Genomic DNA, 27,037 nt, shown 5'->3' with positions numbered 1-27,037 from the left:
ATGTGGGGCGGGATGGCTAAACCCTAGCTTCCTCCTCTATTTTCATACCTCCCCTGGTTCTCCTTTCCACTGAGGCTTCTCCTTACAGGTGCGAACATGGATGTTGGTGCGTAGGACTTGCTACAACACGGGGGTTCTGTTGCGTGTGGGATTTTGTCATTCATTGCTCAATGTTGTCGTGTGTTCTTTTGTGTGAGGTTTCATTTGCTCAGAATATTTGCCACCACCAGTTCCTTGTTTTTTGTGGTCTCTAGTTTTTGAGCTGCATTTTTGGTCACCATTTTTTATTGAAGATTGTCGTGGGTTGTTGTGGCCTTTCTAGCTTTGTTAGAAGTTTCCTAGCCTTGGAATTTTTCTTCTAGTATGTCTACGCCCCTTGGAGTTTTTTTTTCTAGGACTGGCACCATTTCGGTGTTTTGTCCCATTTGCGTCATCCGTTCTTGGGTTATCACGACTAATTTTTGGGCTTTGCATATGTTTCCCTTCAGGGTCTTCATTGGTGGGCCTACGTGCCCATATCTTTTTTTTATAGTTCTTTGTCCTAGGGTTTTCATCCCCTAGAGTTTCAGTTTGAAATCATTGGTGGGCTTGCATGCCCATATATTTGTTTTTACAGTTCTCTAGGCTAAGGTTTTCGACCCCTAGGGTTTTAGTATTACATGTAATATATACATATGCTTATCAAATGTTATGTAAAAATAACATTCTTAATGAAAAAATGTTCAATTTTTCTTTCCTGGAAAAAGGGTCTATAATTCAATATAGACCCATTTGTGTTGATTTATAAAATGATGTCATTATAATAACATATTTTTATAATAAAATCTAGTTTTATATTGATAATAATTTTATTATTTTTATAATTTAAATTTTTTATTTTTTAATTTCATTTTTTTTCAAATAAATAAATCATCCTCTCTCTACATTTGAGGGCTAGAGTGAGGTTGTTGGTACTAGACCATCCCACAAGTATACTTACTTAAGAGTGCATCAAGGAATTATAGCTCATCATGTCACTAGCAAGGATTTGAACCTGGGTGGGGAAGATAACAACCATTTTGATCAAACAACCAAGATAACCCTAATTGTGATATGGATTGGATCATTATATTGTTTTTCATCCATATTGATGCATTTAGAGTGGAAAAAGTGGAGGAATCAACTCATGGGACCGTTTTTAACGACATGACCCAATTTAGCTAAATGGGGTTCAAAACCTTCCAGGAGAATTTGAGGCATCAAACGACATTTGTTGGGGGTAAAACTTTACCACTTTAGCACCGCACCAGTTCATGTTATTATACACAAAAAAAAATCTAACAATGCAAGAAGCACATTAATTAGAGTTCGTATGCAAATGTTATGCCACTCATAAGTTGACCTTCATGTTTTCACACCTATAATTCGAGAGGATGTTGCGTCAGCCCCCATTATTCATGGAAAAGGGGTTAGCCACATGTTTGTTATGTAAAATAATTTATAAGATTCTATATTGTAACTCTAGTAAAGAGTTAATGTAGTCAAAATTAACCACTAGTAGGCTATGTGGGTGTGTTATGACTAGGCCATGAGGAGGAATAGGCATTCCATTATTTTGAGAGAATTTTATTCCATAGATGAGAAAATATAGCTAGGGAAGATAGGAGGTAGAGCACACATAGAGGATATATGCAATTTAGCATGCCACGAGCCACATGCATTAATTATTTGTACCTACAACCATATTTTTTAGACAGAGAAAGAGAGTGAAGCGACCTCACCTTCCAATTGTGTTTTCTCCCAAAAGGGTTTCCTAGAGCATATTTTGTGTCTAATGTGTGTGTGTGAGCTTATTTTTCCATTCTCTACTTTTCTGCATAATTTTGATTCGCATCTATGCACTAATTACAATTAAATTTCTAAACTAGAGGCTTAATATAATTGTAATAGTGTAGAATTTTCATATTTCTAATATAATATCATCATATCTATTGTGATGAACTGTCCAGTGGAATATCTAGGGTATTTTACGGATCATCTGTTGTCTAAAATGCCTCCTCCCACATTTACCCACTTTCATTGGCTTGCCTGGGGTAAACATGAGCTAAGGGTCACTATGATATGACTCAAACTCCTAGATGATTTTAAGGAAATGGAGTCGACACAACAAGACCTTACTAAATTTCTTCAAGTGCCATAGGACCTCCAGGAGTAACCCAACCCCTCCAGGTATCTAACCCTTGTGAAAACTCACCTTTTTCTTGACTTAGAGCCCCAGTCGCTCCCTTGCCAATGCCTCCAATCAATTATGGGTTCCCAGTCACTCCCATAGACTTGCATCAATACGATTGTGGCCTTTATACGCTGGTGTATTGCCAACTACTATGAGAATTAAGGCTATTTTACAGGGTTGGGACTAGGCCTCTACCCAGAAAGCTATGAAACTTCCCGAACTCATAAAATACATGAAGACAATGCTTGTAAACCAAAAATTGGAACCAAGACTTGACCTAATCCTCCCCAACTAGGATTGGCATTCTGTCAAACACTTGGTATATATGAAACCTAAAGGTCATGAATGCAAGTATAAACATGAGGGACTAGAAAATCATTTGAGGTTTAACAAGAAGGGTCCCTACCTTCTCTCATTATTTGTCTTAACATAAATTAGGTCTTACATTCATTACTTATTTAGTTATGAGTGAAAACAAAAATAGAGCCATGACTAAGACCTGTCATAAAACCATGCTTATAACCAGATGAATAACAATGAGAGAATAAACATTAAATTCAAATAATAACTAGTACATTTCCTTTCCAAAAGAAAGAAAAAATTATATTTATTAAACATAGTAAAATACCAAACAGGTTTGTGACTTCCACGTTCCACCATACCATAGATTAGCTAAGCCAAATCTCTGTTCAGAATATCACCCCCATGCCATATTCCAAGCATGAATGTGGGATCTCATGGGATAAAATAATCCAAGGACAACCAAGGGAATCAAGAGGTTAAAGAACCTCCACCCTCTCCATATCGTGATCACACCTAAACCAGTGCCGAGATCATAAAACCGAACAGAGCTTGGACGCTTTAGAATTTCTTCACCATCCTTGAGGAATTTTCTCGTCTCCATCCTCGGGATTTATCGTATATCCCTACCAGTCAAGAGATTCCTAGGCCTTTGGGAATTTTCCTGAGACTTCCTCACCCTAGATTCCAAAATCATCCGGCAATCCAAAATTTAAAACCAAGAACAATCCCATCACACCATGGCTATCTAGAATGGAAAGGCTACACTAAAATCCACTGTCGAATACTAGAAAAATCCATGCCAATGAAAACAATAGAACCATATACCAACATTCAAATACCATGCATGTCAAAACTAGCAAGGAAATCACACATGCGATCTATTACCTGCAAGGTTTCCTGCTGAAACTACTTGATCCTTTCCTTCCTTTTCTTTTCCTTATCCTTCTTTTCTTTTCCTTTCCTTTCATTGATTTTCCTTTCCTTTTCTTGCTTTCTTTCTTTCTTTCTCCTCTTGGTGCTTTCTCCTCTCTAAGACTAATTGTAACTCTAAATTAAAAAAAGGTTGACAAAAGCCTGGCAACTGATGCTTTGAGGTGTTTTTATTGATGAGGCCTCTAATTTCTTGAATTTTCCATTATTTTCCTCATTTTCCTCCTCACATGCAGCCTGTGACCTTTCACCTTCCTTTTCTCCTAATTTCCATTACTTTCATAAATATTGTGCTAAAATTACCTTTTTCCTTTCCAAATCTTTAACCATTTCCTTTTCCAATTTCTCTTAGCCATAAACACAACAAGTGATTCCCACTAGGATATTTTTCCTAACATTCAACTTGGAATAAGTGTCCCTTTCTTGTGGTCTTATTTTATGTTTATTAAGTTTTATTACATGAAATTTTCACCTAGGGATGTTATAGTGTCAAAGAAGATTTCTTTGGGTGTTTTGTGGAGATTACAAAGATCTAGATCAAGGGGACTGAAAATTGTAAAACCCTAATCATGGCCAATGAGTTTGTAAACAAACCTCATGATCCTACAGAGGTGAGGCTTACACAGTTGGAACAACAAGTCACAAATATCAACTGCAATGTAAGCGTCCTTATAGTGGCCTTGAATGGAAATTTGGGGATACTTGGAGAAGATGGGGAATTGAATGCAAAGGGAAAAATAGAACGAGGATCAAAATATCAGGGAGAAATGGAGAACCAGTCGAAGGAAGGAACAAAAAAAGATCAATCGAGTTTGAGTGTTGTGAGCCAATCATAGTCCCTGTTCAAAATGAAAGCAAAAGTCAATATCAAGCCATACCAAGGTGATATCGAAGCTCTCAAGCTGAACAACTGGTTGCAGCAATGAGAATTTTGTTCTAGTGTCCATCAGGTCGAGGGAGGGAAAAATATCTCATTAGCAAAGTTGAAATTAGAGGGCCATGCACTGATTTGGTGGGAGAGCCAAAATAAAACCCTAAGGTTGGAGGGAGAACCTCTAGTAACTAAGTGGGAGGATTTCAAAACCATTATTAAGTCATAGTTCTATCTCATTGGATATGTGGAGGACTAGTGGATCCAGTTGCATTACTTTAGGCAAGAGTCGAGCTAAAGCATGTAGGATTACATCACAGAATTTGGAAAGATGAATATAATGTTATGTATCTCTCCAAATAACCTAGATGTACTCCTTAAGTATTTAGTGGGTCTGCATTGCCATCTACATGAGCAAGTGATGTTATTCAAGTCCAAATTTGTGGATGAGGCTTGTGTATGGGAAAAATACCTAGAAAATATAGGCCTAAAGAGAGCACAATCAAGTGGATCAAAGAAGAAGGAGAAACAAGATGCTTCCAAGGAGGGGAAAAAGAAGAAAAAAGGGGGAAAGATAAAAATATGGCAACCACAATACACCAGTGTAAATATCCTAACAACCATTGAAACATTGATGGCCATCTAGAGCTAAACCCAAAGAACAAGAAGAAAGATAACAAGAAGAAGAATCTCATGGCCACAGATTTAAGAAACCAAGTTGAAAGTAGCTTGGATGTGGATGAGAATATAATCTGTACATCAGTGGAGAAGGAGGTTAATCTAAGTAGCCTTCAATAGCAAGAAGAGAAGGAAATGACCACATTCTTCCATGTAAAGATAAAATTCAAGAATACAAAGATTGATGCTCTATGTGACTTAGGATTGTAGACGAATCTCATTGGAGAAGAGATAGTCAAGAAGTTGGGGATGGAAGTTCATGATCATCCAAACCCATATCCATTTGGATGGGTATATAAGGATGTAGAGTTGAAGGTAACAAAACAATGTAAAATTAGATTTTCTATCAGTGATGATTTATTTGATGAAGTACATCTACATGTGGTTCCCCTTTATATATGTAGAATCATGTTTGGGATTGCATACATGTACATGTGTGATGAAATATTCATGAGGAGAGCTAACTAGTACCAGATTGTCAAGGATGATAAATCATTCATCATCAGTGCGCACAAAGGGGAGTCAAAAATTTCCCTGGTAAGTGTTAACCAAGCCAAGAAATTGATCAATTCCAGGAAGAAGTGTGTTTTATTGTTTTTCAGAGAAAGTCAGTTTGTAGAGGAGTCAATAAGAGGCAAGGCATCCCTGGAGGGGTGAACTACGAAACAAAAACAACAATTGGAGGATTTTTTTACAGGCATACAGGGATGTGTTCCGAGAGCCTAAACGGTTACCACCTAAGAGAGAAGTGGAGCACGAGATCCAACTATTTCCAAACTCCCCATTTCCAAATATTTGGTTTTACATGAAGTTTATTATAGCAGAAAGTCAGGTGAAGAAACAGTTGCATGAGTTTTTGGAACAGGGTGTCATTCAACTGAGTACATCACCATGTGGGTCACCCATCATCATTGTGCTAAGGAAGGATGTGACTTGGCAGACGTGTATAGATTACAGTGCATTGAACAAAATCATGCTTAAGAACAAATACCCCTACCGAAGATAGATGATTTGTTGGATTAGCTGCAGCATGAAAAATACTTCACCAAGTTGGACTTGAAGTCTAGATATCATGAAGTTCGAGTTAAAGAAGAAGATACCTAGAAAATTTCCTTAAAAGCGAGGATAGGTGTTGAGTGCGGGATCCCCCAAGGGCAGTTTTGGGGCTTAGAGCCCAGATTTTGGTCCAATTTTGTAATACCAATATAAATACTTTACATTTTTTGGGCGCGGAGCCTGTAGTTGTTAAAGAGTCACAGGGTTTTCGCCCTTATTTTGATAATGTAATGTCGGCTGTAGAAGATCTACCCATGGTCCGCGGACCATGGGATTGTATAAATAGATCTAAGCTCTAAGTAGTTTGATAACATAATTCATAGATTAAACACTGAAGATGTATGCAAGATAGATCTGAAGTGTAAGTCTAAGTTTTGGGGTGTAGTGTAGGTAGAGGCTTTGCAGCTAAGTGCGTAGAGTCCTAGTAGTCTGCAGTTGAGTGCACAGGGCGAGTCGAGTCTATAATCATATGGAAGTATTAATAAAGAGAAGTTTCTATCATTTCTGCATCTTTATTTCTTATTTATGCATTTGTTATATTGGGTATGAATTTCACTTCTAATGCTTATATGATGCGTGAATGTGTATAACTATATTGGTTAAGTGAACGCAAGTTAGACTATCTGTTTACGTGAAGATAATTAAGACCTATTAATAAGATAAGTAAGATACTTAGTATAGTTTGGGAAATAGCGCAGTTCGCTACCCTAACAGCACGAAGCAGCTCAACCCCTGGTTAGGGATGCGCAAAGGCCAATTATAACACTTCGTGAAGGTACTGAAGGGTGGAGTAAAGCACGAAGAAACCTGTGCAAAGGCAGGTATAGTTGGAATAAACTGACATCACAACCATCTCAAGGGTGCAAAAACTTGGTTCCAGCACCCCTCCATACTGATTCGGGTGAGACTTCAGTCCGCGCTCCGCGGGCTGATGCCGAAAGGGCCAGTAGTGTAGGGATTTGTTTGGCTAACTAATGTTGAACCTAGGTTAGGCCCCCATAAGACAACAAATGATTCTGTTGCCAGGACCAGAATCTGCATAAGAGATGTGTGATTTCGTATCATTAGAATCCAACTAAGAAAGAAATCAAAGGCTGGTTGGACAGAAGAATTCACGAGTTCGCAGGGCAGGAGAACAGAAACCTGCGACTGTCAAAAGAAGAGTGGCTAGACAGCTACCTGTATTCAAAGATCCATGAAATCTTTGTCGCGTCCTTCCCTACTAAACTATACGAGTGGATCTCGAAGTTAAAAAATAGCCAAGGAAGGTGGAAGCTTGACGGTCCTATTGTGTGGACCCCAAAGCTAGTGCAAAGGTTGGAAGCATCGGAGGATAAGATCATGCACACTCTCAATCATTGGCTCGATCACATTATAGGATGATTTTTTACTGAGTTCATAGTTGACACATCAGTTAGCCACATTGAGGTAGAGCAACGCTTTCTCAAAGGACCGTGAGGTAAGTATGTAAAGTCTTTGATACTTGGATTAAAACACTGTTGTGCAAAAATCGAGTTATGCAGTTACCTTGATGTTTGGGGCTACGTGAAGCAGAAAGGTTTATAGGAATGAAGGAAATAAGGGTCTAGAGAATAGCCCCTTGATTTCACCTCCATGAGGGGATGGGGAAGAGCTCGCGAAGGTCTCTCCGCGAAGTGCTATTCAGCTGATAAGACAAAGAATTCTGTGAATACCACCTCCACCCACACAACCATCGGCTTCACCACCATCACCTCCATCTTCACCCGTACCAACTACACCTCCACTGCAATTCAGCATGGCAAACACAGTGAAGTTTCCTGTCTTCAAAGGTTTGGGAAATGAGGATCTAGACCAATTCTGGTTCGTTGTAAGAGCTATATGGGAAGCGCAAGGTGTTACAAATGACCATATAAAGAAAGCGACACTAGTTAGTGCCCTACAGGATCATGTGCTGACCTGGTATATTAAGTACTCCAACGATAAGCCGAATGCGAGAGTCGCAGATATCCAAACAGCACTAAATAGAGAATTTAGCAGGCCTAAATCCGAAGTGCAGTCGATTGTGGGATTCAAACAGATCACAATGCTACCAGGTGAGACTCCTTGGGAACTAGATCAGAGGCTGAAATGTAAGATCCGTGAAGCTAATATGAATTTGACAGATGGAAAGCATCACGAGTAGTTTGTAGCTTTGGTACTACCACATTTAAGGAGTGCGCTATCGCAGCAGAAGATAACAACTGAGGCAGAGGCCCTATAGATTGATATGATGCTACATGAGACTACAAAGACCACTTCCCAGTCTTTAAAAATTACCTTGCAAGAGGAGGAACGATGCCTTTAACACCAGAAGCTCAAACAGGACCTACCGCTGCACCTGCTTTGTGGTGCACTATCTATCAAATAGCAGGAAAACATGCCACGGATAACTGCCACTTACTACAAAAGTATACACAAACTTCAACAGTTGTTCTGCATCTTTTGTAGGTCGGTGGGACGTGATGAGCATACTTGTAGGACCTATGAATTGATGATGGATAGAACGCTTGCCTACAGGCTTCAGACCGAAATGTGACCCCTTGACCAGAATGCAGGGATGGCATGGACAGGATTTCAGCGGTGAGGATGAGGCCGAGGTGGAGGAGGACCTGGTAGAGGTCACAGACAATTGATTTACTACAATTGTAGAGGGCCAGGACACTATGCCTGCGATTGCACTGATCCAACGCACCTGTCATGCAAGTATTGCACATCGTTTGATCATGAGACGAAATATATTCCTACATTGATAGCTAAGATACGTGACAAAGGCACGCTACCACCTCCCCCAACTTAGAACCTGTAGATGATGAGGTCTGAGTCGCGTGAGGAAGATCCGAGTGTAAACATTTTGTTCCAAAGTGGAATCGTGATGGGAGATGATAAAGGAAAATAGCCAGAAGATAGTACATGGGTTCACAAAGCCCCGGCAAAAGAGGCTAAGTTTGATTTGGAGAGCGCTCAGGAAACCTTCATGGAAGCTAAGAAGAGCTTTGCTGAGGCCTCCACTTCAGGAAGCAAAGATAAACCACAACCAGAGATGGACCCCTCCATGCTCAAAACTTTCCTCGAAACATGTACGAAGTTACTGCGTGACAGTAAGGCTGTAAAGGGTTACAGGAATTTATCAATAGGTGTACTGGGACCATTCCAGGTGAACCGCACGTAGTCCAAAAAATGAGAAAACATAAGACAAGGATAGAACGTGAAATGAGACTCACAGTGCAAATCGAAGAATACGAAATGGATCAAGTCATCCTGGATTTGGGATCAGATGCGAATGTTCTACCGAAACAAACATGGGAGCGAATGGGGAGACCATGCTACAATGGTATCCAATTCAACTAAGGATGGTGAATCAATAGAAAATAATACCTATGGGGCGATTGCAGGGAATAATTGTGGATATTGAAGGAGAGAGCATGCTCGCAGACTTTGAAGTAATAGAGATTGTTGATGATAGCAATCCCTACCCCACACTATTAGGAATTGACTGGGCCACTTACATGAATGGGGTAATTAAACTGAAGAAGTGAAAAATGATCTTTGAGAAGAAATCATTGTGCGTAATTATACCCATGGACCCTGCTGAAGGATCGCGCTATATAGATCCAGTTTGTGACTATGAAAGTGATGATGATCTGGACTATATCTATAAGATAACAACGTGAGACCAAGACTGGGTAAATCCCATCATGGATGGGTGGATTACATGGGAGCATGAGAGCTCCTGCACTTCAGATTCTGATGAGGAAATAGAACGCTGGCAGAATCAGTTACATGAAGTAACTACACTGAATTGCAATATGATGACCAGGTCGCTGCACTGCATGTCGACAGAAGTAAGAGATCTACCTACTTATGATGGTCTAAATGAGGTAGATACCTTCTTGGATGCATTTGAAAGGGAGGTGTCAGAAAAACAACGTTTCCAGGCCTTGGACTGGGTACTACGCACTACGCCCACAATATGGTGGGGTACGCACAATGGAAGTTTTGATGATTTCCACGAATGTAGGAGAATGATGCGAGTATGATTTGGGAAGCCTAAGTGTTATAGACATTTTTGTGCCTTACAGCATGAAGCATGAAATGTCAATAATTAAAGGGATCCAAAGTCCCTAAACATGTTGTTCTTACCCCTAGAGGAACAAGGTCAGCAAACCACAGCACTTCAGATCAGTTCTCCACCTGAAAACACTCAAAAACAAGCAATTTCAGGATCATGTCAGCTGCCCCATTGAGCATCTGCGCTGAATGTCAACTGCTCCACTCTGTACCTGCGCTGAATGTCAACAGTAATGAAGGCTACCTGCGCTGGGCGAGATTGGCCAAGTGGCACAGTCATTCTGCAAGGTGTCAGGTGCCCAGGAAGCTTCTAAAATGACACTTGGTTCAGCAAATTCGCCCTATGATGAGTAAGAGGTCCTTAAACTCCAAGTGGAAGCAAGGATCTCCAAGTGGACTCAAGAACTGAAGTATAACTGAAGAGGGAGAGGACACAAGTCAGCTTCATGTCAGTCTCAAGCTGACTCATCCTTTCTCCAAATATCCTATATATAGAGCTCTCTCATGAGGTCTAAGGAGGCTGGAATTTTGTGAAAGCAAGGAAGTGTTGTTGGTTTGAGTTTAGAGCTATTGGGTGATTTCTTTGAAGGAGGTGAAGAGGAGATTTCTTTCTGCTGGGAGGTGTTGCTGGATTGGGCCTCTATGGTTGTAACACTCTCAGAACTTTACTTTTTCCATTAATAAAGCATTTGAGGTTCTTCTATATGCATGTGTTACAATGATGTATTGTTGTACTTGTGTATTTGATTTATTATAATCCTTGAATCAGTTATGAATGTATGCTTCTTGTAGTTTCCCTCTCTTGCCTTTTTGCAGGATCTTTGTGTAGCTGGGCCAGTGAAAGAGCAAGGAGCTGGGAGCAAGCAGCAAGGAGAGAAGACTGGATCAACACTAGCGAAAGAAATCGGTTGGTGGATCTCTTTCTCCCCTATTTACTTTCATAAAGAAGAAATCTTAGATAGCTTTGCTTTCAGTTGTTGCTGAGGTACTGTCACCCTTAGAGTGGGATAGGGTCATTCCGTGTCGGATACTTTTCCCTACAACACTAAGGTATGACTGACAGAAAAGTGCAATGGGCAGGACGATCCGCGGGCGCATCTGGGCAAGTGGACGCCAGCCTATGGAGAAGAGCCCCAACTTGCGTGAATGCACATGTACTCTGCGCTAAAATACCTAGTCAATAAGCATGTGTTGGGAGGGCAAATTTTCAAATGGCTCTTAACGTTGGGAAGACATTACACAGGGAGAGCAACATCGCAGAAAATTCTACACACAGGGTTGTGGTGGCCAACCCTTCATCAAGATTCAAAAGCATATTGCAAGGCATGTGATGTATGTCAAAGAACAGGTAAGCCATCACGGAGGGATGAAATGCCTTTGAATCCACAAATGACGTTGCAACCTTTCGAAAAGTGGGCAATAGATTTTGTAGGACCTATTCAGCCTCAAGGAAAGACAGGCGTGAGGTATATTATCATTGCGACAGAGTACTTGACTCGTTGGGAAGAAGCGTAGCTGGTGAAGGATTTCACAGGTGTGACTGCCGCAAAGTTTCTGTTTGAACATGTACTAAAGAGATTTGGATGTCCAAAGATCATGATGAGCGATCGTGGTATAAACTTCCTGAACAAAACGATCAGCACGCTGACGAAAGAGTTTTAGGTGTATCATTAGAAGAGCACACCGTATCACCCACAGGCTAACAAGACAGTAGAAGAGTTCAAAAAAGTACTAGAAACTGCGCTAAACAAGGTATGCAATGCGCAATGAAGTGATTGGGACCTACGCATACCAGCAGTGTTATGGGCTTATCGGACGACATGCAAGAAGCTGACAGGACAAACACCTTTTAAGCTTGTCTATGGAGTGGAAGCCATAATTCCTATGGAATACATCATGCCGTGTCTAGGTATGACTAATCGCAGAGCCCTGGAGGAGAGGCTCGTGCAGCTGGATGAGCTTGAGGAAGAATGCGTTTTGGCTGGATTTCACCAGCAGGTCCAAAATTAGCGTGAAAAGGCATGGCATGACCGACATATTAAGCTGCACACCTTTAAGGTGAATGATTTGGTGTTGTTGTATGATAGTAAGTTTGATAAATTTCCAGGGAAACTCAGAATGCATTGGCTGGGGCCGTATGTTATTAAGGAGATTACCGATGGTGGCGCGGTCCAGCTGGTTAAGTTAAATGGAGATCCCTTCCCAGGAAAAGTGAATGGCAGTCATTTGAAGCCATACACAGGTTGCCTGACCATTTAACTAACCAACATAATCATAGTCTTAGTGCTCCAGAGCTAAAAGGAGGGGCAGGACTATAAACTACTCTGCTCAGGAACTGCGTGATGACAGGACTACGTGTAGTAGCGAAGTGTCACAGGGTCCACGACAACACGAGGACAACTACACTGGCACATGGGTCGGCCAAAAAGTGACCATTAAAATCACTATTCACGATTTGATGCTTGGTTTGAGGCAAAATGGAGCAGGCGGCAGGCATTTAAGGCGAACTTTATGGGCTAGATTCTTGAAAATATGACGCCAATCTAGCATTAATGGACTGAATGTGGGGTGAACGGTCGAATTAAAATTCAAAAGGCACTATAAATTACAAGTGGTTGTCCAGCGAACAACACTTGCCATTTTCAGAACTGAGCTATTGCGTTATTAACTGTGTATGGACCTTTCGAACTTTGAGGCTTTGAGAGCAAGCTCAGTGTTTGAAACATTGCCAAAGGAGATGCAGGACCTCCTAACTATAATGATGTCAGCACCCAAATAATCCATGGACACAGGAGTAGTGACAGCCGAGGAAGCCACTCAGGAAATTGTGGAAGTAGAAGCCCCAAAGAGTGCCAGAATAATCACTGAGGTCCCTAAATCACCGTGCACACCGAGACCTAAGAAGGATAAGCAAGCCATGATCCCGGTGCGTGTCTCACCTAGAAATCCACTTAGGACCAAGCTCACATTGTAGGAAAATGGGAAGGCCATTAATTTGGAGGCTGATGAGGAGGAAGAGTTTGAGGAAATCAAGGGGGAGGAGGAGGATGTAGAGATGAAAGTCGAAACCTAGGGCACGGACCCTATCACACGGTTACCTGCATATGTTCCTCCACGAAAGGGTAAAGCCAAGGTTCCAAAGGATATAGATGAGAGCAAGAGCTCTCTACAAACCCCGCTACTCCCAGATGATATTATTTTTGAAGGAGCACACTTGGGACAGGTTCCCATGTTAAAATTTGAAGATTGGGACCTCGCAGACCACGAGAAGTTCCCGCATTTAGCGACTGTGAAGCTAATGTGCTAGAAGATAGATGCGCCGACTGGAATGATTGAATTGGAGCTACACAAATGGATTAGAGGTGTATAGAAAGCAGGGTTGCTAAACCTGCTCTGGGTGCCACACTACCATTGTGCCCCAGTGACCATTTTTGTCATTAGGCAGCTTCTCTTCTTGGTGCATGATGGGTGCTTGTGGCTGGAGGAGCCCATCCCCATCATAGACCATTTGATTCACCAGATTACACAGCTCCCTTGCTTAGGGGTGGATCCAGCAAACATTTCAGAGGGAAAAGGTGGCGAGTTGGCCCTCGCAAAGGCAATGAAAAAGAAGTTTAAGTTGGAGAAGAAGAAGCAAGGGTATGCCATCTCCAGCATCAACAGCCCTATAGTTAAGGTCATGACACAGATATTGGCAGGGAAGATGATGCAGAAGTGCCGCGCGGATGAGGTGCCCGTGCTAGTGGTTTCACTAGCGGCGCAATGCGCAGAAGGGGTCCAGTTCAACTGGGTGAACTACCTATGCGGTGAGTTCCTTGCAAACTGTTGCGAGGCATAGGAGTAGGGAAAAACATTTCATTACGCATGGCTCCTGTTTTCAATCGTACTAGTGGCATGGGAGCTGCCCAAAGATAGCCAGTTCCCTTCGGTCGTGCCAGACCTTCTAGAGGCAGTGAAGTACGCTTCACTATGGGTGACCAAGGATGCATAACGGATTAGAGAAAGCAAGATATTTTGGGTGCTAATGGAGATGAACATCAATATGGGGATCAATCGCAAGCCGTGGTTATCGCCCACAGTCTACAACAGTTTGCAAAGCTTTGTGGAGTTCAAAGTTGATTTCCACCATGTCTTCATCAGGGCACGGAAGGACCTTATGAAGACGTGGCATGATCTACTGTACTTAGCAACTGATGATGTGATATTCACAGTCGTTGAGTCTTGGCTGCCAGAGTGATGTACTCTGGCTGGCTCCGCAGTGGAAGCAGAGAAGTCCACCATGCAGCGGAATAAGGAAGATACAAAACTTCGAATGGCACAGTTGGTGGAAAAGCACAGGAAAGAAGAACCAGTAGCTAAGGCCCAAGCAGCACATGACGCTGCGACATTGGCAGAGCACCAGAAAACAATAGAAGAGGAGTGCAAAGGACAGAAGTCACCTTCGCCCGAACTAGAGACTGATAGAGAACAAGGTGGTCTGGACCCGCAGATGACATCCACCCAGCTCAAACATTCATGACCACAAGAGCAGGTAACTCCGTGAAAGAAAACAAATGCCTTGAAGACATCTTTCGACCCTATCACCCTCACTGAAGGGGACTTGCATGATATCGAAGATAAGGTAAGGGATGTCACCGCGAAGGCCATGCAGTAGTTTGAGGAACAACACCAATTGGTATCTAGGGCTCTCAAGACACAAATACAGGAGTTACATGGGTGCACTCCATAGGTTGGGACAGTGTCCACCAGCCTCGCAATCAACACTTCAGCTGCCAAGTAAATGTTGCACGCCAGGGTGACCAACACAATAGTGCTACCAGATGGAGAACTCATTACAGAGAATGAAGCTGACAGGCCTATGGTCAGCAGTTTGAAAGGGGTCAGATTAAACATGGTTGTGCTCCCTTGAGAGATGTTCTATCTCTTGCAGAATGGAGTCACCGTATAACTTCATGCCAGGGAGAGTCACGCTCGACAGGTAATGAGTGAGCAGCGCATCAACATTGAGGAGTTGAGCCTGCAGTGCAACGAGCCAGTGGAGCAAAATAAATAGATAATGCAGGGTGTGGAGGAAGCCTACCAAATGGTCCCAAAGTTTTCCATTCAAGTAGAGGAACCGGTGGAGGCGCGCATCCGAAAGTTAGCCACAGGGGTGCGTGACGCAAGAGCAGAAATGGCCAGGGTTCAGCTGGAGCTGAACCTTAAGATAGAAAAACTACAGTTGAAGGCTCAGCCTTCAAATTCATTGAAGGTCAGAGAACAGCGTACCACTGCGGTCACAACAACAATGGCGGCGGTTGATAGTGCAGTGATAGACTACATGAAGCTGTTTGAACAATCATTCGAGGTCCTAACCACCCTGCAAGAGGACCCGAACATAGAGTGCCTAGTGACAAAGGTGCGCGAGATGCAACAGAAATACGATGAGGTAAAAGGGACCGCGCAGATGATTTCCCTTACATAGAGGCTTGCAAGGATGCATTAGGCAAAGGCTCTCAAGGAACAGGTGGATGCCGCTCGGCATAAAGAGGCAGTTGTTGGTATCAATTTATGATTGTCCCTTTCACTTAAAAATCCTCTTTTGTTCATCATTTTTGACCATATAACCTTCATATTTCATCCATAACCCTTAGAAACTAAATGATATGATGTCATTATCATTATTTTTATTTTGAATTTAATTTTTGAAATTTTTGTGTTAAAAATGACATTTTCCAAAAAATTACAAGAAGTTGTAACTTTCCTGTAATTTCTCCATGGTTTGACATGTTGCATAACAGGTTGGAAAATTCAAAGATTGTGGGCATGAAGCTAAATGTACATAGATGGTGGATTACCTATCCACTTTCGAATTTGAAGGAAATCGGTGTCTAGTCAATGCTGGTCAAACCCAGCCACTTCGGCAGAATTTCCAAATTTTGTGAACACAATTTCTATTCTCTTTGATTTTTTTGACTAAATGGAGGATTTGAATCAATTTCGACCTCCTTTGATGTAACTAATAAGATTTCATTAGGATATTGGGGAGGATAAATAGTTTCTTTTTGTTATGGAAATTGGTGATAAATAGCTCAAAGGGAGAACTAGATAGTTTAGCTCTTGATTTATGAAGAACTTGGAACAACCTATGTGTGACTTTTTATTTTCAAACTTAAATTTACAGCTACAGCATTGAGTTTAGCCTATGCTTTCAGATCCAATAATCTTCTTCACTTGAATTAGCTTACAGTGTGCTTGCGAAGTGTGGAAGGGCCCCCACTATGGAGATAGTACACTCCTTATTTAGTTTTCTTTCTAAATTGCATCTATAAATCTGATATTTAGAGTTTGTTATTTCATTTATGTGCTGCAAGTTTATGTCATTGGAAGTTGTTAATTGAAAGATGTGTATTTGTTGTGAAAGAGCCTTGTAAAAGGACACAACCAATATTCATCTTAAGGATTAACAAACATGCTTGTCATCTCATGATTTTTTTTATTTTATTTTAGAAGTTGATTCATAATTCATGATTTGGAATGCAGAATTAAATTAGTAAGTAGCTGAATGAATCTTTTAAAATAATCACTTACTATTTGACTTCTAGTACTACTCATCTTGAATATTGTTTTGAATAGCTAAGTCTTAGAAATTGTTTTTAAAGGGACTCTATAGAACAAAATTCTTGTAAAGGAATTATAGAACCCCTAACAAAGGAATTATTATTCTGTTTTTGTTACTTAGGCAATCAGAATTTCATTAGATTTGTTTTCATCTAAATTGATCCTTAAGTGCTTGAAAAGACAAGGAAGGACCTCTTGTAAGAGAGCATTGTTAATTTCATTTCACTATGCTATCATTAGAACCTTAGGTCTTTCTAGATCTATATACATTAGATGAGTGCCTCTAAGTGTACTTTCTTGGGTTGATAAAGGAATTAAAGCTTCACTTACCTTAGTAAGTAAAGACCAAGCATTTTGGTGCCACTGCCGAGGAGGTGCAACTTGAAAGATTTAGCAAAAAAATCTAAAAAAACTTAAAATCAACAAAACAACAAATACATAGATTTGAATTTAATTTCTAGTCATGTTTATTTATGTCTAGATTTAGGGATGAGAAAGGAAGATTCACAAAAAACCCCCAACCAAAAACTAACCCACCATTAGGAGCACAACCATTAGAAAGGATTGAGTACACAACACCAATTGGAAAAGTTACTGTGGAAAAACTTGAGGAAAAACAAATATCAGGCCAAAGACTTATTCTCATTGAAAGACAAATCCTACTAGCTCATGAGGCAAAGAAAAGATATATACCTGAGACTTCTACAGTAGGGAAATTAAAAGAGAGTATTACAAGCATCCAACAACCCATCCTTGAACAAATTGTTCCTCAAGAACCAAAATAGGAAGAAGAGACAGAAACCTTAGACAAGACACATATCACAATGGCTGAAGATGAAGGATCCAGAGGACCTACAACAAAACAACTTAGAGAATATGAGAGACAAATGGAAGAAAGGAGAAGATAAAGAGAGAATGAGGAAAAAACAAGGAAATGATACTCTGTTTGGAGGAAATCAAAATCCACCAAAGGAAAAGAAATCAACATTTAAATTTCCAATTCAAGATAGAGGAGAGTACAAGGATGAGGAAATTAAAATGAAAAATATCCCACCATCTGTATTAGCAAACTTTTATGGTATGGCATCCGAAGACCCTAATTCATTTTTGTTTGAATTTGATATAGTATTCCGAACCTATGGATATACAGATGATGCTCAAAGACTTAGACCCTTTCCTGCCACCTTAAAGCAACAACGCTTGGGTGGTTCATGGGTTTAGGTGAACACAAAGTCACTGATTGGGATAACATGAGAAAAATCTTTTTGAATAAGTATCAACCTTACTTTCAATCAAAAGATTCTAAAGATGACATCTTTATAATGAATCAACAAAAATATGAGAGCTTAGAGGAATACTTGGAAATATTTTCATACAATCTGCAAAAATCAAAACATAGAACCATGTATGTTTATCTTATTCGAACAATATTTCTTAAGGGCATCAGGGACGAATATCTATATGACCTCAATCTCATGGGAAAATGGGATATTTCTAATTAGAAGAAATTGTTGACTTGTGTCAAAAATATTCCAGAAGTAGAGCACAAAATGGAAGAAGAGCTATGACATCTAAGATCAGTAATCTGCCACAGGAAATATCACTAGAGCAGAACTAGGCAATCTATTTGAAGATTTTAAAACGGACCTTTTAAGTACTTTGGGGAATCAAATAGACACTTTAAAATAAAATAAAAGGAAAGATGAACACGAACAAGAGTTATCTATATTCTGTCCCAAATGCAGACGAAAACATGCTTTGAAATAATGCCCTTTAGATAATGTGTGGATTTGTGGGTTTTGTACAGAAAATCATGACACTAAGGATTGTACAAAGATGAAAGTTTTGCAGAACTATAATTTGGAAGCCAACGTAGAAATGGAGAACATGTATTTCATGGGAGCTCAAAGGCCATGGTAGCCAAGACCTCCAGGTATGTTTCAAAATCCAAATCCAGCAAATTATTACATGCCTGTTCAAAATTCTTGGAATGTTACTATGCCTTGGAAAAATTGGTTTAATCAACAACAACAAACTTATCCACAACAAGGATGGAAAGGATATTCCTACCCTCAGCAATTTTCTCAACAATAACCTCAACAATATCATCAACCTCTTCCTCAGCCATATCCCCAACAGTATCAGCAGCAATATTCTCAGCCATATCCACAACAATACCCTCAGCAACCAGTTTCTTATCAACAACAAACCCTTCAGAAAACCTTATCTTCTCCTCCACAAATAAATTCACCACAACTATAATTACCATCCAATCAACCTCCTAAACCCACACAGTTACCAGCTCAATCCATAGCTAACCGAAACAACCGAATAGATAAACCATCTTACAATGTGGATGAGGGACCATTGTACCCAACTCTACCACTACAAAACATTGAACTAAGGTCAGGTTGAATTCTGCAAAAAGAACCTCCACCTGTTCCAACTCAGTCACAAAAAGAGAGTCAAATAGATGAAAAACAAAAACCAACACATAGTAAACAAAATGATCCAACACAAAACAATCTAGAACAAGGTCAACAAATCAAAACAGTACAATCACCCCCATTTCCAGAATGATTACTTCAACCAAAATTACCCACACCATTGCCGCAATTCAATGTACTTGATGAATTGAGAAATGTGTATGTCAAAATTCCATTACTCCAGGCAATCAAGGATATTCCGATTTATACCAAAACCATTAAAGAACTCTGTGTCAAAAAGCCCACAAAGAAAATATTTGATCCACAAACATTATAGTTTATTGGAAATTTAGCTAGCTTAATGTCAAATGTTATTTCCATGGAAAAATATGTTGACCCGGGCATACCAAGAGTCACAACAATCATCAACAAAATTTCAATTCCAAACACTCTGATTGACTTAGGAGCTGCAATAAATGTTATGACATTGGACACAATGAAAATTTTACAGCTAATAAATTTACAGTCAGCACCGATTGTTTTCGAATTAGCAGATCACTCTAAAGTCATTCCTGAAGGGATACTGGAAGATATAATTGTTTCACTGGACTCTTGGGAGTATCCAGTTGATTTCTTAGTACTCCAGCCAAAATCAAATTTAGGAGAAAACCCACTCATACTTGGCAGACCATGGTTGGCAACTGTTGATGCATTCATTGGGTGTAGATCTGGTAGCATGATCATTTCTAGAGGCACAGGGAGGAAACAACTTACCTTGTACCCATCAGCACAAGCTCCAACAGTAACACAAAACCTATGGCTTGATGATAAATATAATGATAGGGAAGAAATATACTCTCTTTTAAGCATCAATCAAATGTATGATTTTGGGGAAGACAATAATGAGGATTTAGTGGAAATGTTTATCTCTCAACCTGATGTTTCGAAGGAGTTGAGAAATGAACAATACACCGCTGCAGATCAAATATTGGCACAAAGATTACAAGAGACTTGTACCATGTATTCTCTGAAAACATTATTTGAAGATATCTTTCCAATCAAATCCATTACAAACACACAAAGCAAGACAATAGAAATTAGCCTAGGAAAAACATTGAATATTGGGGCATTTCTAGAAACATCTCTAGAACGGAAATTGCTTGATTTTCTCATAAAATACCAAAAAGAATTTGCTTGGGACTACACTAACATGCAGGGAATTCACCCGGAAACTTGCACTCACCATATCTATATAGACACTAGTATTCAACTAGTAAGACATCCACATGGAAGGATGAACCCCATGCTTAAAGATATGGTAAGAGATGAATTGCAAAAGTTACTAAAATTAAAGTTCATTTACCCCATTTCTAATAGCCAGTGGGTATCTCCACTAGTAATAGTCCCCAAGAAAAATGGTAAGTGGCGAATTTGTGTTGACTACAGAGAACTGAATAAAGCCACCCTTAAAGACTATTTTCCACTACCATTTATTGACCAAGTTTTGAATACATTAGATAGAAAAATTTCATTTTCCTTCTTGGATTGTTTTAGTGGTTACAATCAGATCAGCATAGCCTCAGAAGACCAAGACAAAACAACATTTACCTATACCTGGGGTACTTATGCTTACAATGTGCTACCGTTTGGTTTGTCCAATGCTCCAGCAACATTTCAGAGAGTAGTATTAGCAATTTTTTTTGATCTAGTTCATGAATGTGTTGAGGTATATATGGATGATTTTTCAGTATATGGTGATTCCTTTGACCATTCTTTGCAGAATCTTGAGAAATTTTTACAACAATGTATAGAAACCAACTTGTCCTTAAGCAATGAAAAGTGTTATATGATGATGAATGAGGGAATAGTCTTAAGACATCATATTTCTCCCGAGGGAATCAAGGTAGATCAAACCAAAATTCAAATTATTGTTAAATTGCCAATTCCAACAAATCAAAAAGATGTAAGAAGCTTTCTTGGTTATGCAAGCTATTATAGGAGATTTATTGAAAACTTTAGTAGGATAGCTTTGCCTTTGTTTAAGCTTCTTGCAAAAGATGTATCATTCAATTGGAATGAGGCTTGTCAAAATGCTTTTGAGAAACTTAAAGAGAAACTAAGCACTGCTCCAGTTTTAAGGGGACCCAATTGGACTTTACATTTTCACATATCCACTGATGCATCTAATACAGTAGTAGGGGAATCATTAGGGCAGAAAGAAGGTTCTTTAACTTATGCCATTTACTTTATCAACAAAAATTTTACTCCTACTAAACTCAATTACACAGTAACTGAAAAGGAAATGCTTGCAATCTTACATTCGGTGAACAAATTTCATCACTACATAATTGGATATGAAGTCCTCATTCACACTGACCACTCCACCATTAGATACTTAATGAACAAACCTATTACTAATGGCGGGATCACCAGGTGGTTACTCTTATTGTAGGAATTCAATATCACCATACTAGATAGGCCAGGGAAAGAAAACCAAGTAGCAGACTACCTTTCTAGACTACAAAATCCAGGTGAAGTTGTTCCAGTTGAAGATTCATTTCCTGATGAAAACTTGTTTACAATTTCAGTGTTAACTGCATGGTACATTGATTTAGCTAATTACTTTTCCACGAGAAAGGTACCACCATCTTTCAATTCAAAGGAGAAGAAAAGACTCATCAAACAAAGTGCAAGATATTCATGGGTTAATGGCGATTTGTTTTATACTGGTTATGATATGATTATTAGAAGATGCATTAGAGAGGATGAAATTATTGACATACTAAAATCATGCCATGATCAACCTTGTGGTGGCCATTTTGTAGCCAAAAGGACAACACAAAAAATTCTTAGCCTTGGCTACTATTGGCCATCAATTTCAAAGATTCAAAGAAGTATGTAAGAATTTGTGACAATTGCCAACGCATGGGCAGACCAACCACCTCAGATGAGATGCCACTTCAGCCACAAGTACATCTAGAGCCATTTGAAAAATGGGCTCTCGACTTTGTTGGACCCATCAATCCACCATCCAAAGGTAAGAAGTACATTCTTGTATGTACTGATTATGTGACTAAATGGGTTGAAGCAAAGGCACTTGTAAGGGTAACTGAACAAACAGTAGTCAATTTCCTTTTTGAAGAAATCTTTGTTAGATATGGAGTGCCTAGTGAAATAGTAACAGACCAAGGGACTCAATTCACTTCTAGACTGGTTAAATAAATCACTGACAAGTACAAAATTAAACACAGAAGAAGTACACCCTACGATCCACAGGCCAATGGCCAAGTGGAATCTACAAACAAGACACTAGAAGGGATCATGACTAAAATAGTGGAAACAAACAAGAAAGATTGGGCAGATAAGCTCAATGAAGCACTCTGGGCATATAGAATCACCTAGAAAAACACAACAGGGTTTACACCTTACTAGCTAGTGTATGGCAAAGAAGTCATGTTGCCAATAGAATTTCAAATACATACTTACAAACTGGCTGCAGACTTAGGAATCGATCTCTCTGAAGTACAACAAGAAAGAATCATGCAATTGAAATAGCTAGACAAGATGAGACAGCAAGCAGTGCAAAGGACAACAATGATACAACAGCAAAGGAGACAGTGGCATGATAAGTTAATTAAGAAGAAAGAATTTCAAGTTGGTGACTGGGAATTACTCTTTGACTCAAAATTCAAAGACTACAAAGCCAAATTTACAGCCCATTGGATGGGCCCTTTTGAAATCATTGAAGTCTTTGAGAATGGATCAATCAAACTCACCACAATTAACCAAGAAGGACAAACATATCTAGTGAATGGACACAGGCTAAAGATCTATCATAGGCCTGTCAGCAAAGAAGATTTTATGAAGACATTATCACAGCAAAAGGAGGTACAGATAGTACAACAATCAGTAGTAATATCTAAACCTTAATCATTTTATATTTCTCTTATCAAAAGTTAAAAAAAAAAACAATAAAAAATAAACTAAAAAATAAAAAATAAAAAAACATAATAAATGTTTAGATATGAAAACTAGATATGGCATACTCTAAACATGAATTCTTACGAGAAAACCAAGCAATTGGCCTGTAAGAATTCCTTTTCATTCAATTTGAAGTTCAAAATAAAATCATTTTCCAATTTCTATATCAGAAACATGACTCTAGGACAAGTCAAACCATCAGTAGGGGAGGAGAAAGTATGAACTTGTTCATGCTTTCATCTCCTTAATTTCATCTCCAGCAGAGGAAGAGATTTGTCTTTACATTTTCTAATGGATTCTCAACAAGAAATGATTGTTGTTCAGTATTTTTCAAAGGATTTGATCAAATATCTCAGAAAGGGACCTATTATATACAAATTCTCATTTTCAGAAAAGGGACCTGTTTTATGCACATTATCAGAATGGGATCTGTTAAGAGGAAGATTGCATCTACAAAGAAGAAGTTTGCATCTAAGAAGAAGAGGATTGCAAAGAAGAAGATTGGACTGCACCTAAGAAGGAAGAGACTACACTTAAGAGAAAAATGGACACCATCACATTTTGCTATGCATGCACATATCAAACAACAAAAGCTAGCTTCCAAACAAAGAAATATGAGAGGGCTATAAGAATTTTCATTTTAATACTATTAATTTCTTTTATTAATTCCCATTTTTAAATAGTGGTTCATGATGTTAATTGATTTTAGTTTCTAATATCCAGCCGATCTTATATTATGCATGCTCATTTTTATATCCTAAAGGCTATCTTTTATCCTATACATACTTTTATAATTCAATCAATTCAACCTACAGTCATAGGTGCCAATAGACCTACTAAAACTAAGTATGCATACTCAGAACTAATTTTGAAGAGCGGGATCAGGTCAAAAAGATGAAGGATTTATAAAAAAATTATGGTTTTCAACCTAAAAATTTAAGAAATATGATCGAAAAAGGGTATGATGACAAAATGTCATCATAATAAGGATTAACGGCTAGTTCAGAGAAATCATAATGATCCAACGCTCTCACGATTTGTTGCCTGAGTTTATTATAACACACCCAATCTCATCATTTCAACTATATATGACTGCTACTCATAAGTCATCAGGACTATCATCATTCAAAACGCTGTGTAGGCAAAGCTTATCATCATTTAAACACTGAGTGTAGACAGGGGCTCAACATTCATATAAAATGCCGTATGAGGGAACCAGAGACTCATCATGTAGATGTTGTGTGAAGAAATCGAAGGAAATTTAGATTGTTGAATTGAGGCTTCTGTGATCCATATCAAGTTTATGAGAAATTCTTCATCGTCAGGACAAGTTGAAGAACCAGATCTAGGTTGCATGTTAAATAGTTAGAGCAGGACCTCCAACGGCTATATTTGACTAGGCAACGGCTAAATTGACCAGTTAATGGCTATATTTGACTTGGAAACAGCTAGCCGTTTCCAAGTCAAATATAGTCGTTAGCTGGTCAATTTAGTAGTTGCCTGGTCAAATATAATTGTTGGAGGTCCTGATCTAACTATTTAACATGCAACCTAGATCTGATTCTTCAACTTCTCCTGATGATGAACGACACTGGTTGGTTCGAAACGCGTCAACAAATGTAATATCATGTGATTTACGCCGAGGAAATCTAGATGTTGATTGAAGAAACCAAGGGTTCATTCCATAATTTCACGCTGTATGAGAACAGAGGAATTCATCATTAATGCAAACGATGAGGTAAGAGAATGTTGTGTCATGTTTATTGTTGAAAGTCAAATTTAGAAAATGTTGCTCTGTTCCTTAAAAACAAAACCCGAATGACTGAAGAACCTTGTCTCTGGAGATTTGTGTATACGGTTATGAGTATGTTGACAATAGCAATGTCAACATACAAATAGAAGGGCCACAGCGTAAGAAAAATCGACGAGATCGGTTGAAAGGGAGTTGTCAATTCAAAAATAGCAGTCAACTGCGGGGGTAGAAGAATAAGGATCTCCTTGATCATGGCTGAATACCCATACTCGTTCCTAACTGTAGATCTTATGGTCAACCTTTTTAATCACGATCAACAATGGGGGTTAAGGCCATTTTAACCCGCATGCTAGTTGGAGTACCGCACTTGCTCCTAGCCGTTGATCTGATGGAGTGAAATCAACGGTGGAGGTTGAATGTGATAAAGGTGAGCATTGGGAAATGTGAAAGGTCGTGAAATGACAAAAAGGTAAGGTTTAAAGCAGTTTGGGATAAAAAAAAGGTAATACGAATAGCACTCAACATAACACAGTTCCAGGTAGTTTTCTCGCAGAATTTTGGTAAATTTTTCTTACATCATAGGATAAAAAGAGGTAATTTTTTCTTTCATGGAAAAAAGAACAGAGCTAGAATGATTCGACCCTTCCAAAGTGCATAGCGACTGCATAGAAATATTTAGTGCAAATCAATGGTTAACACTCTTAGAAAAATTTAGTGGATATAATGAATTAACAACCATGGAGTTTGCCTCTTCATTCACCAGGGAAAGAGCTATTGTAGGAAACTTATCTTTTAGAATATCAGAGGATACAATTGCTCAAGCAACAGGCATAAGCCTAGAAGGGGAAAAGTATTTTAAAACAAAGCAGTTCAAGGAGAAAACATGGACACATTTCATATCTAGGACAAGGGTATCATCAGTTAACTGGAAATCAGGGATTCCTAGGAGTTGGCTCATTCATCCATGGGATGAAATAGTTTATGTAATTCAGAAATTCATAACTTGTGAAGGCAGATATAGTATAGTGTTCCTCTATCATATCAAACTGCTAATGCATCTAAGAGGGGACTGTGTTATAAGCTTGCCTTATTTTCTTTTGCAAAGCTTAACTAAGATGTCTAAGACCATACAAAAACAAAGAAAGAACAAGGATAAGAGCCTATATCATTTTGGTTTGGTAAAAATCTTAATTGAGTTTGAATTGCAAAAGATAGGTGTGTCATGGAAAAAAAATTGGTGACTAATGAATTTATAGCAGATGAAGAACAGGAAGGGCAGAAAAATCCACAAGAAGGGCAGCAACATCCAAAGTTATTGATTAATGTGGATGACATAGAAGAAGAATTTTCAGAACACAGACCTAGTATCTCTACTCCATCCAGCAGCAGTATAAAGACAAGAAGAATGGTAAGAGAGGAAACTGAGAAAGCTAAGCAGGATAAAATTTTTACCACCTACACAAGAAAGTCTAGAAAGACTAAGTTTGGTCAGAAAGGGAAAATGGTGGAGGAAGATGACATTCTACAACAACCCCAATATGATTACATACAAGGATTGGAAATAAAATACAAGGAAAAGGAACAACAAGAATAAAAATTCTCAGGTAAGAAGAAAAGAAAGTTGGAAAGGAAAGTTGAGAAATTACAGCAGCAGCTTATGGAGTCCGAAGTTTTGGAAAGAGTGGTGAAAAGAGAAAATGAAACACTCAAAATACAAAGCAAGAAATTTCAAGATGAGAATGAAAAGTTGAAAAGGAAGGTTAAGAAACTCAAAGCTTATAAAATACAAATCTGTAGGAAGGCCTATAAACTTTACAAGCAAAAGAAGGCAATCAAAACCAAGTATCAAATTTTGAAGACAGAGTATGAAGCCCAAATAAACATCAACGCTTTACTTCAGATAGTAGAAGCAAAGGCAGAAGGTAGAATTTGACAGGTTAGAATTCATTTGCATGAGGGCATGCAAAATCCTGAGTTTGGGGGAATGTTGGTATCAAATTATCACTGTCCCTTTCACTTAAAAATCCTCTTTTGTTCATCATTTTTGACCATCTAACCTTCATATTTCATCCATAAACCTTAGAAACTAAACGATATGATGTCATTATCATTATTTTTGTTTGAAACTAATTTTTGAA

The 27,037-nt window shown here is 39.0% G+C and overlaps 1 pseudogene; it reads left to right on the top strand.

Moving 5' to 3' along the window:
* Positions 1–14,658, top strand: part of LOC149194143 (plasma membrane ATPase pseudogene) — a 131,749-nt pseudogene extending 117,091 nt beyond the window's left edge.
* Positions 14,659–27,037: the final 12,379 nt, after the last annotated feature.

This window comes from Pinus tabuliformis, chromosome 2_2 (genome assembly GCF_031772625.1).
Source record: "Pinus tabuliformis cultivar Carrire ecotype Pingquan chromosome 2_2, CPIR1, whole genome shotgun sequence".
Taxonomy (NCBI): domain Eukaryota; kingdom Viridiplantae; phylum Streptophyta; class Pinopsida; order Pinales; family Pinaceae; genus Pinus; species Pinus tabuliformis.
This window is presented reverse-complemented; position numbering and strand designations above follow the sequence as displayed.